Source organism: Macrobrachium nipponense, chromosome 1 (assembly GCF_015104395.2).
Source record: "Macrobrachium nipponense isolate FS-2020 chromosome 1, ASM1510439v2, whole genome shotgun sequence".
NCBI lineage: Eukaryota > Metazoa > Arthropoda > Malacostraca > Decapoda > Palaemonidae > Macrobrachium > Macrobrachium nipponense.
In genome coordinates this window covers 200777307-200788635 of record NC_087200.1, presented here as the reverse complement: position 1 = coordinate 200788635, position 11329 = coordinate 200777307, and the positions used below count along the sequence as shown (strand labels likewise).

The 11329-nt window shown below is 40.1% G+C and overlaps 1 pseudogene; it reads left to right on the top strand.

Moving 5' to 3' along the window:
- Positions 1-2603: 2603 nt before the first annotated feature.
- Positions 2604-11329, top strand: part of LOC135219058 (coiled-coil domain-containing protein 170-like) — a 52998-nt pseudogene continuing 44272 nt past the window's right edge.

The following is an 11329-nucleotide window of genomic DNA, read 5'->3' as shown; positions in this document are numbered from 1 at the left end:
TACTACATATATGCCTGTCAGACTCTAGAAGAAGTTGAGGTTATACTGTGCATATACCTGTCGGGCTCTAGAAGAAGTTTTTGAGGTTATACTGTGCATATGCCTGTCAGGCTCTAGAAGAAGTTGAGGGTTATTCTGTACATATATGCCTGTCAGGCTCTAGAAGAAGTTGAGGTTATACTGTACAGTATATGCCTGTCAGGCTTTAGAAAGGAAGTTTGAGGTTATACTGTACATATATGCCTGTCAGGCTCAGAAGAAGTTGGGTTATACTGTACATATATTGCCTACCAGGCTCTAAAAGAATTTGTTTAGGTTATTCTGTACTTATATGCCTGTCAGGCTCTAGAAGAAGTTGAGGTTGTATATGTACTTATATGCCTGTCAGGCTTTAGAAGAAGTTGAGGTTATACTGTACATATATGCCTGTCAGGCTCTAGAAGAAGTTGAGGTTATACTGTACTATATGCCTACCAGGCTCTAAAGAAGTTTTAGGTTATTCTGTACATAGGGGATGCCTGTCAGGCTCTAGAAGAAGTTGAGGTTGTATACTGTACTTATATGTCTTCGGGCTCTAGAGACGACTCTCAAAAAGAAGAAACATACTTTTTATTCACCGAGTCTCTTCGACAAATTGCCTGCTAATGACAAGCACCAGACAGATAAATATCACATGAGTTACTGATGAGAGAATATAGATTTTTGGTCATATCACGTTGTGTTACTGCACAAAGGTAAAAAATTACTGGTTTAAGGCAGGTTTCAGAGTATAATTCAGTGCTGAAGCAATGTGAGAAATTAAGAAAGCCAAGCACTAAATCAAGACCAGAAAACAAAAGAGAAACTCACAAGTCAAGCGCCACTCTTCTCAGAGTTGTAACCATAAGTGCAGAAGGGGCAAGAGGTGGTGGGGGTGTTGAAGGAGGAGGGGGAGGAGGAGAAGGAGGAGGAGGAACTGGGCAGGAGAGAAAAGAGGAAGTGTAGGCGAAACGAAAGAGGGGGGGTTTCAAGTCAGCACCGGAGGAAGGGGAGCTTCAGCAGGAGACTCCTTCACCGTCAAGAGGCTCTCCCTCAATCCAGGCTGGGGTCCCTGAAGAGCCTGGGTGCCATGTCGGTGTTCCGACGGAGAGCTCACGGAAGACACTAACAGGGAAAGCTCGACCTTCACTGCTGTCGCCGGGGTCGCCCTCCAGTTCACGACGTCCTCATCATCTACCAGTACTTCCTCCACTCAAACCTCGGCTGAGACTGGTCCTTCAGCGAATGGTTGGTGAGTTGAAACGCTGCTTTCTCTGAAGTTATTCTTTCAGTGGGCCTAAATAGTTCTGTCTTTCCTTTGTTTGTATTCTCTTGCCTGACTTTTAAGTATAGTCTTTTTCTTGTACAGTGAACTTGAATGTATGTGTGAGTGTTCTTAGCTAGCCAGCATTTCAGTTAGGATGGGGCCAAAAACTGACCGCACAACATCACAATGACTTAATTTCACACACACTGATTGTACTGATCCTCACACCAGTCAACCTTATTAGTTCTTCTAGTTGCTATTGCCATTCAATTGCAGACCATAATCAAGCTGTTTTTACAACTCAAAACTCAACAAAGGGAGGACAAGCTGGTAGCTGTATATACCTTACCTTGACCATGTCCTAACATGTGTAAAGGTGGTGCGATAAAAAATAAATAACTCGGTAGAGAAACTGCTGTGCTAGAGAACGTGTTTCCTTTTGGGAATATAACTTTTGCTTGTGATTATGATTATTGAAAGAGAACGAGGAGAGGTGAGAGGATCCGGGTGTCAGGTGGAGTCGAAGACAGAATAATCACTTCAATAACATCAGTCAGAGAGCAAAATGGATGTGGCTTTCCCACTGCACATGTCAGACAAGTTGTATTCTTTGGTTCAGAAAGATGAACGTCTGCCAGCAGATTTTTATTCCTACTGAACGCCCTAAGGCATCTTGTACCCCTCAGGAACAGGCGGACATACCTCCGGAAATGGCGTAGGGGGCCTTCCCATATCATCTTCAGAAGCTGCTGGATCTAGACTGTACCACCACTCTCACCTGTGCAGGACTGGTGTGCAGCTGGGGCTCTGCAGCCGGAGGTAGGCTCCATTTATCAGGGAAAATGTCAAAACAAATTATAATAGAGTTATACTCAGTAGTTATGCATATTCCATATCAACTCCTAAAAAAAATATTGTCTGAGTACTGGTGATCTCTATTTATACGAGAATACTTTTCATGATTTTAAAACTCTTGACTTTCGACGACTCTGACCTGTTATCCAGAAATATGTAAACGCTTAAAAAAATGCGTCATTAAAATACAGATGTATTTGAGGTAGAGACTGTCATGTATATTTTGATTTAGATTTAAATTGTGACAGTCAAATAACTGCTTGCAGACAACATAAATGCTACGAAAAGCCACTCTTGAATTCACGGGCTGTCAAGGAGCAATATATCTTGGCAGGGAAGTAGTACAGCCGACTTGACCGTCATGAAGAAACTCCTTAAACTGGGTGTGAGGATTGTTTGTTTGTGTTGTGTGTTTTATCACAGTCTTTCAGTGCATTTAATACAGCTTCATTCCGCAGAAACCATGGCGGCATTCGAGGGCGAGTTGCGACGGAAGGACCACATCATCGAAGAGCTTATCAAGCTGCACCCAAACCATGGACTGAACAAAGTTAGTGAAACGGGGACAGGAAAAGACACGAGGACCCTTGAGGGCATGAGACGAAGCTTTGAAGTAGGCGGGAGTCCTTCAGAGCAGCACGTCCTCCCTGCTTCACTGGCAGCCAAATCACACAATGCTTTACCCAATTCATGCCTACAGTTAGTTAATGATCTGATGGCGATGACGGCAAGTGGACTTCGAAACGTCTTGTATTTTGCTGCATTTGTTAAGCTTCTTTTTGGCCCCTTCAGCACGAAAATGCATAGTATTACATGCCCTGTCACACATTTCCATTGGGGAACCAGAATGATATAAGTCATTACCATGTTTTTAGAAATAACCTCACAGTGACGGTGAGCTTATTCCAACTGCATGATTATCTGGCTTGCATTCCTGACCTTCTATAGTTTTTCATTTGTCATTCCTTTATAAGAATTCGTTCACATCAAATTGGATTAATTGGTAGAAGTTACCGACCCGAAATGATTTTGAAGACTTCCCTGCGTGTACCACTTAGATATGTGTTCAGGAATAACATGGAAAATTGTTTCATCGTGAGTATTATATGAGTCTTTTCATTTCTTGGATTTTCTCTAATTAGAACAAAAGAATTTTAGAATGCAATTGTCATGGATAACTGAATCTGGACAGAGACTCTTCAATCATTCGGGATTTTTCAAAATGCAACTCAATAAAGTACGAAGAAATAGCTTTTGAAATCTTGACTTGCGGGTGAAAGGATATTACAATATTACTTGTTGAAAGGGCAAACATAATCTTCCCTCATTTACGAAGTTCGAGTGGAATAAATGTTTGTGAATAAGTAATTATTCTTATACTAAAAACCTCCCGTCTTAGAGGTTGACTTATTTCACCCAGTGCTTGAGTCTTGACAAATGGATCCAAAGTTTACACCTTGGACCGAGATATTGGTCTGATTGATTTGTAGACTTTTGGCATACGTGCCAAGCACTTGGGCAACGAAGCCCATTCGGCACTGAAACGGAAATTGGCAGTAAAAGGGTTTGAAAGGTGTAAACAGGAGGAAAGCCTTGCAGTTGCAGTATGAATCAGTTGTCAAGAGGGTGACAATGAGATAGAAGAAGGAGAATTTGAATGTAGGTAAATTGAATGAATACAGTAAATAGAATGAAAGTGAGTTGCAGTTAGGGGCCGAAGGACGCCAGAAAGAAACCTTAAGTAATGCCTGCATTGCACTGCATGAGGTACACTGTCGGCACTACCCCCACCCCTCCCCAATGAGGGGACCAAATTACTGACAGCATCACTAACCCCCTTTCCTTAAAAAGCAGTGCAGCCTTTTAGTCTCACTTTCCGTAGGAAGGTAGTGCTGTCATTACACCTCATGCGGTGCACTGTACGCATTACTTAAGGTTCTTTGAAGGGCCCCTTGGCCCCTAGCTACAACTTTTCTCATTCTTTTTACTCTACCTCCACGCATATTATCTTACTTTTATCTTGCCATCCACCCTCTCCTAATAATTGTTTCATTGTGCAACTGCCAGGTTGTCCTGTTACACTTTCAAGACCTCCTTTACACTTGCTGAATGACATCATAGGTCCCAGTGCTTGGCCTTTGGCCTAAATTCTATATTTTAATCTAACGTATTCCTTTTGGTCTAACCTGTAGTTAAAGTAAGTTATGGGCTTTGTTCCTTCTCGTTTCCACGCAACTATTACTTTTGTAAGGACTCTGCTGTGCAAATTCTGCTATGGCTTTTGTCACAAAAACATTCAAACAATTCCATTATTATTAGTATGAAAACAGTGCTTTATCAAACTCGTGCTGGAACAACGGCTGCTGTCAGTATAGTAATGTAGATTTTTTTAAAAGAAAAATCTGTTTTACATCATCTGTTACTCCCTGTGACAAAATCAAAGACACTGATATCACACTATGGCTACTAGTTTCCAAACCCACGCTAGCATGGATCTCTTGCTTTTTTTTAACTATCAAAAGTCTATCGATATAGTTTTTGTAACCGGTAACAAAACGACCATTAATAGAAATACGATTTTGTATTAAAAAAAATCCTTGGTGGCACAACTTATCACTGCTTTTGTCGTCAGAGGTATTTTCTCAATTTAAGGATCCAGTTACTGTTTTCTTTACAATTCAAGATGTTAATGTAACTGGCATTAGTAGTATCACTAATAAGCATCATCAGTAGAATTAGCCATAGTATATGTAAGAGAGGATACTGTGGTATTTTTGATAACTATTAGGCGACCTTTGCTCGGCGGAGTTTTAACTGCTCATTTTCTTCTCATCCAAAATGTTGAATATTTAGATTACAGGTTGGAAAATATGAGAATTCTTATAACTCTCAGTTGTTTTATAAAATATATATAATATATATATATATATATATATATATATATATATATATATAAGTGTGTGTGTGTGTATATATATATATATATATATATATATATATATATATATATATATATATATATATATATATATATATATATATATAAAATTATATACAGGCAGTCCCTGGTTATTGCCGGTTTCTGTTAATCGACAATTTATGGCACCATAATGGTCTGAGTTTCGGTCATCGGCACCTTATGGGGTGCTGATGAGATAGAGTTATGGTGCCATATAACCATAAACCCAAGAGAGGCGCCATTAACCGAAAAAAACTCATTACCATAAGTGCCATACATTGCTGAGTTTCGGTTAACGGAATTTTTGCTTATCAACACCCTGCCGAAAACGGAACTCCTCGCCGATAACTGGGACTGCCTGTGTATATATATATATATATATATATATATATATATATATATATATATATATATATATATATATATATATATATATATTACAATTTATTTTTTTAATGCTTATGGTTAGGTTAAGTAAGTGAAGAGTAAGTTTTGTAATTCATAAGTGACTTGTTCTGTTCATGTTAGAACTCTTCTGTATATGTGTTGTCTTAATGTGAACACTGATAGTTTTTCCGTCTTGCCGTTATTGCTAAGTTGCTCCTGTTGCCTCTAGATTTTAAGTCACTATAGTGATGATGTTTTTGACATTTGGAATAAAAAAAAACAAGGTAAAAAAAAAATGTCACTGGTTAAAAAGTCACAAAGAAAAAGTCACATTATTATTTCCTAGATAGTGACCTCCACGGGTGAATTTTTTTAACTCGGCATGTATTCACCTTCGCGACATTTTTAGTACGAGCCCACTGGGGAGGACTGTATAACCATAAACAAAGACTGTAAATATAGAAAAAATTATAATGACCCCAAAATACGTATTGTGAATTTTTCCCTGTGACTAGTTCCTTGGATTGGATGAGTGGCTTACGTGCTCACCTACCGATTCGGTAGTTTCGAGTCCGATTACCCGCTCTCCCAATGTGGAATCAGATAATTTGTTCTGGTGATTAGAAATCAAGTTTCTTGGATTAAATGTGGTTCGTATCTCACAATAAGGCTAGGTCGCGCTGCTAGAAAAATATCTAGTCCTTCGGGCCGGCAGCCCGAGGAGAGCTGTTAATCAGCTCAGTGGTCTGGATAATCTAAGATATACTTAACTTTTTTCCATGAGCTTTTCTCTTACTCCTCGCCCCACCCCTTTCTGCTTCCCCAGGCGAAAGCTGGAGGCGCTGACGTCGAGGAGGCCCTTAGAAGCGACCTGGCCGCCATGACGGTGAAGGTGAGAGGACGGAGCAGCAGATCCGGGAAGCCTTGGCTGCCGTGGCCGCGAAGGACTCGCGGGTCGGGGAGCTGACGCGGCAGCTTGACGCCCACCGGCAGGAACACGCCCGACGGCGGCTACGATCGTCACCCTCAGGCAGAAGTTGCAGGTAAATGTCGCCCTCATCTTGATTTCTTATTTCTCTTTCAGATGATTTCAGGGTTCAACCTTTGAGATTAATAGAAGCTTCAGTGTAGGTTATTATTATTATTTTACTTTTTTTGGGGGGGATATCATAGTCCTCTAATTCGACTGGGTGGTATTCATAGTGTAGGGCTCCGGGTTGCATCCTGCCTCCTTAGGAGTCCATCACTTTTCTTACCATGTGCGCTGTTTCTAAGAGACAATCTTCTGCAAGAGTCTACTCAAGCCTCTAGTTTTTTCCAGATTCCTTTTTATTATTATTATTATTTTATTATTATTATTATTATTATTATTATTATTATTATTATTATTATTTCATGGCCGAACTTTCACCCCTAAAAAGTAACCTAAGTATATGACAATTCTAATTTTCCTTGGTTGCATCTGCCTTTTTAAAGACGTTAATATTTGTTTAAACCCAATTATTATATCCTAGTGCAGTCTCATAATGTGATTGTTAGCTTAATTTATGGAAATATTCCATCAGCAGCAATGAGAAAAACTATAGTAGATTCACACCAACCGTGCATCTGATGTTTAGGCGAGTCCCATACGACGCTCCTGATTGGCTGTTGATGAGCCAATCACAAGCTGGAAACTCTCAGTCTCTCTCGAGAGTTCACATTGGCAGGATGTATGTTCCACCTCTCCCCAGGGATACGTCTTTCAAAAGTATCCCTCAGGAGAAGTGGAACATAGATCCTACCCATGTGAACTCTCGAGAGAGACTGGGAGTTTTCAGACCCTGTGATTGCTTATCAACAGTCCAACCCTCAGGAGCGTCGTAAGGAACCTGGCCTAGACATCAAATGAACGGTTGATGTAAATCTACTATAGTTTGAAGAGTGCAATGCAGGCTGAGTGATCTTAACACTTTTAATTCTCTGTCTCTCTCTCATTCTCTCTCTATCTGTACATCAGCATATCCTGTGAAAAGTTAAGACCAACAAATTTCTCTTTTTAAATCCTCCAGGAAGAAGAGAACTCTTGTGTGACTCTCAGGGCCAATCAGAGAAGGGGCGAATTAACTCTTTTGGGAGCCCTAACGAGGGAAAACAGACAGTATCTGATCGTATCAACGAACTCGAAAATAGGCTCAGGTAAGCGGATGAACTATCGAGGTGACTTTGTACTTACCCCTACACCCTTTCCCTCGACTTAAGTTTTACTTGAAAATAAGAATTTAAAAAGAATCCAAACACGTCTACCTTTGTTCAACTTTATAGTACTATAGATTTATTTTCCAGTGGTAACTGGGTGTCGTTTCTTCCCAGTCGATTGCACCGCTGCTGCTCCTTAGAGGAGGCTATTTGATTTTTGCCTTCTGTATCTCTTCATTGTGGACCACCAGTGCCAAACTTCGACTCTTTATGCATGGCCATATTTTTAAGACTCATCTTAGGGGGGCTAACTAACGCCCCAACTGGACCTTATTTTTATTTCGAATCTTTTTTTTGCTATTGGGAAAATTGATTCTTTAAAACTTAAAAAACTGATGATCCTCTGTCAAACACCGTTGAAAGATACCAACCATCTACTCCTCTGTCTTACTCATCACCTGCTTAGTCTTTTGCAGGAACTTTGTTTCATTGCACGTTATCGCTTTTCTTTTCCCAGGCTAACCACGTTTTCTCTTAATATCTCTATTTTATTTATTTTATAGCGTACAATAATGGGCCTTAGGATCGAATGAGGTTTATTTTTCTGTTGGTAGTTTTACAGCTGCTTCACTTATTCTTGTTTGCTGACGTTCTAGGCTTCTTCTCTATTTTTTTTTTTTAGCTCCCCCCCCAACCCCACCCCGCTGTCTTTCCGCCAGTCCCCCCCCCCCCCTTATCTATTCCAACAACTGATCTTTTTAAAGAATTCTCTTCCATCCCATTCTGATGATCGGATTTGCTACGTCTTCGAGGCATCGCTGTTGCATTGTTGTCCAATTACATGTTTTTCTCTCTTTCCAGATTCTAGAAAAGTTATGTTGAAAGAGAGTTCATGTCGACAACATCTCATTGTATAAAAGACATTGCTGAATGAAGTAAATGGTATGAAAACAAAGGGAGGTGGGGGGGCCGATTTCCAAAGTAGTCTCCTACCCTTTTTTGTTTCTGCCTGAACCTCATGCCGATTTTACCGAAATTTGGAATTTTCTAGATTTGACTTCAATGTGCTTCATACTGACACATCTGTCTGTAAATGAGTAATGAATTTGTGGGCGTCTGTATACGCCAGACTGTTCCTGTTTTTTATGCGGGTTCTCCACATTATATTTATGTTTTAATGGAATTCAAAAAAGTCAAGACTTTAAAAACCCTTCATTTGAGAGGTTTCTACTTCTTTTGCTGACATGTCAGTAAAACGCGCCATCGGACTTATTGCTCTTCACAGCCCCGAGAACAGGGATTAATGCATCTTCTTCCGAGGTCTGGAAAGTGCTTAGCTTCCCTTCTCCACAATTAACTGATATTTGGGTAATCTACTCTAGATAGTCAGTCCATTTGACTGGTTTACTGTAGGCATTACTTAAGGTTCTTTTCTTTGCAGTGTCCCTTTGGCCCTTAGCTGCAAGCATTTTCATTCTTTTACTGTACCTCCTTTTCATAATCTCTTTCTCCTATCTTGCGTTTCCACCTTCTCCTAAACACTTGAGTCATAGTGCAACCTGCTTTGATTTTGGTTTTATTCCTGTTACACCTTTTACTGACAGCTTCCATTTCAGCGCTGAATGACTCACAGGTCCCAGTGCTTGGCCTTCGGCCTAAATTCTGTATTCAATTCACTCATTCCATTTTGGCAATCATCTATTTCCTAGAGTCTAATGAAGCTGCTGTCAGGAATATTTCACCTCGCTATTGCCTGATGATATCTAGACCTATGTCTCTCAGAAACGTAAACATGAACAAGTACACAGGTCATCATGGGAATAAATCCACAATTGCTAATATTATTTTTTACAAGCAAGACTTCATGTCATTTTTATCCGCCTGATCTTGTTGTGAGAAAGAACCGAACGAACGCAGAATTACGGAAAGCCCATGAACTTCTAGCGGAATAATTGCCATTATTTGAGAGAACAGTCTACCTGCTCAGGCTGTCTCGACTGTACCTGAGCCGCTGAACTATAGTAGAATTCACATCAAGCGTGCATCTGATGTCTAGGCCAGTCCCTTATGACGCTCCTGATTGGTAGCTGATAAGCTAATCACAGGGCTGGAAACTCTTAGTCTCTCTCGAAGGTTCACATAGGCAAGGTGTATGTTCCACCTCTCCTGAGAATACTTTTGAAAGACGTATCCCTCCCCAGGGGAGGTGGAACGTACATCCTGCCTATGTGAACTCTCGAGAGACTGACTTTCTAGCCCTGTGATTAGCTCATCAACAGTCAATCAGGATCGTCGTAAGGGACTGGCCTAGACATCAGATGCACGGTTGATATGAATCTACTATAGGACATCTGTCACAGTTCAGGGTTGGATTAAATAATGCTGATTTTGTATAAGACAAATGCAATACTTTTACAAATACTTTTTTTATTTCAAAAATACAAATATAAAATAAATTTTATTACTGAATCAAATATACAAATACAAACTCAAAATATTTTTTTTCTGGATGCCAAATACAAATACAAATACAATTGTATTTGATCCACCCCTTCCCACGTCCCTATTACGAGAACACTTGTGTATCAGTGATTCGAGGAATGAGGCTAATTCAGCCATTCATTCATTCATTTTCATGGATGAATTACTTGCAGAAACAATACTCCTTTTTTTCCTTAACCCAAAAGATAGGAACCCATTGTCCATGCTTTTTTGTTTTTTAATTGCTATAGGAATCCACCCTTCTTTGCTTTGCAACATGTTTAGTTCGAGCCTGTTGGGGATTTTTTTAACCGGTATGTATCCACCTTTGCCAATGTGCTTTTTTACAAACCCATTGGGGAATTTGTTGTTTTATCCCTGTATGTATCCACCTTTGCTGCGTGTTAGTACAATCCCATTGGGTTTTTTTTGTTTTAACCGTATATATCCACCTTTGTAACATATTTAGTGCAAGCCCATTGTTGATTTTTTTTGTTTTAACCCTGTATGTATCGATCTTTGCTATTTGTTTAGTACAATCCCATTTGTTTTGTTTTTTTAACCCTGTATGTATCCACCTTCGCAACGTGCTCAGCACAAGCCCGTTAGGAAATTTTTTGTTTTAACCTTGTATGTATCATCTTTGTGACGTATTTAGTACAATCCCATTGGGGATTTGTTGTTTTTAACCGGGTAAAATTCTCCACCTTTGCGACGTGTTTAGTACAAGCACATTGGGGATTACCATAAAAACATAAGCAAAAGACTGCAAATATCATGAAGATAATGACACTAAAGAAAATATTGTGAATATTTCCCAGTGACTTTATTACCAGCTACCATAAATTAAATGTGACTTATTCCCTAGCCAAAAATAGCGAATTATTTCCCTGTGACGTTATCACCAGCCACCTGCTACAGAAATCATGCTGTCTCCCTCAGGACACACATGGAGGAAAGGGAGTCGGCCGAGCAGAGGAAGCGAAGCATCACAAAAGCGTCTGCTTGAGCTGATCCAGATGGTGACTGCATCCCTGAGCCTTGGCGACATGGATCCTGAGGACATCCAGGAGAAGCTATCGGCCAGGCTCGCTGAGCTTGTACAGGTTGGTTTGTCGTTGTGCAGTCACAGCTCAGCCACAGAAGACAGTAGACGTGACGTGCTGCACGTGGTCCCACTATAG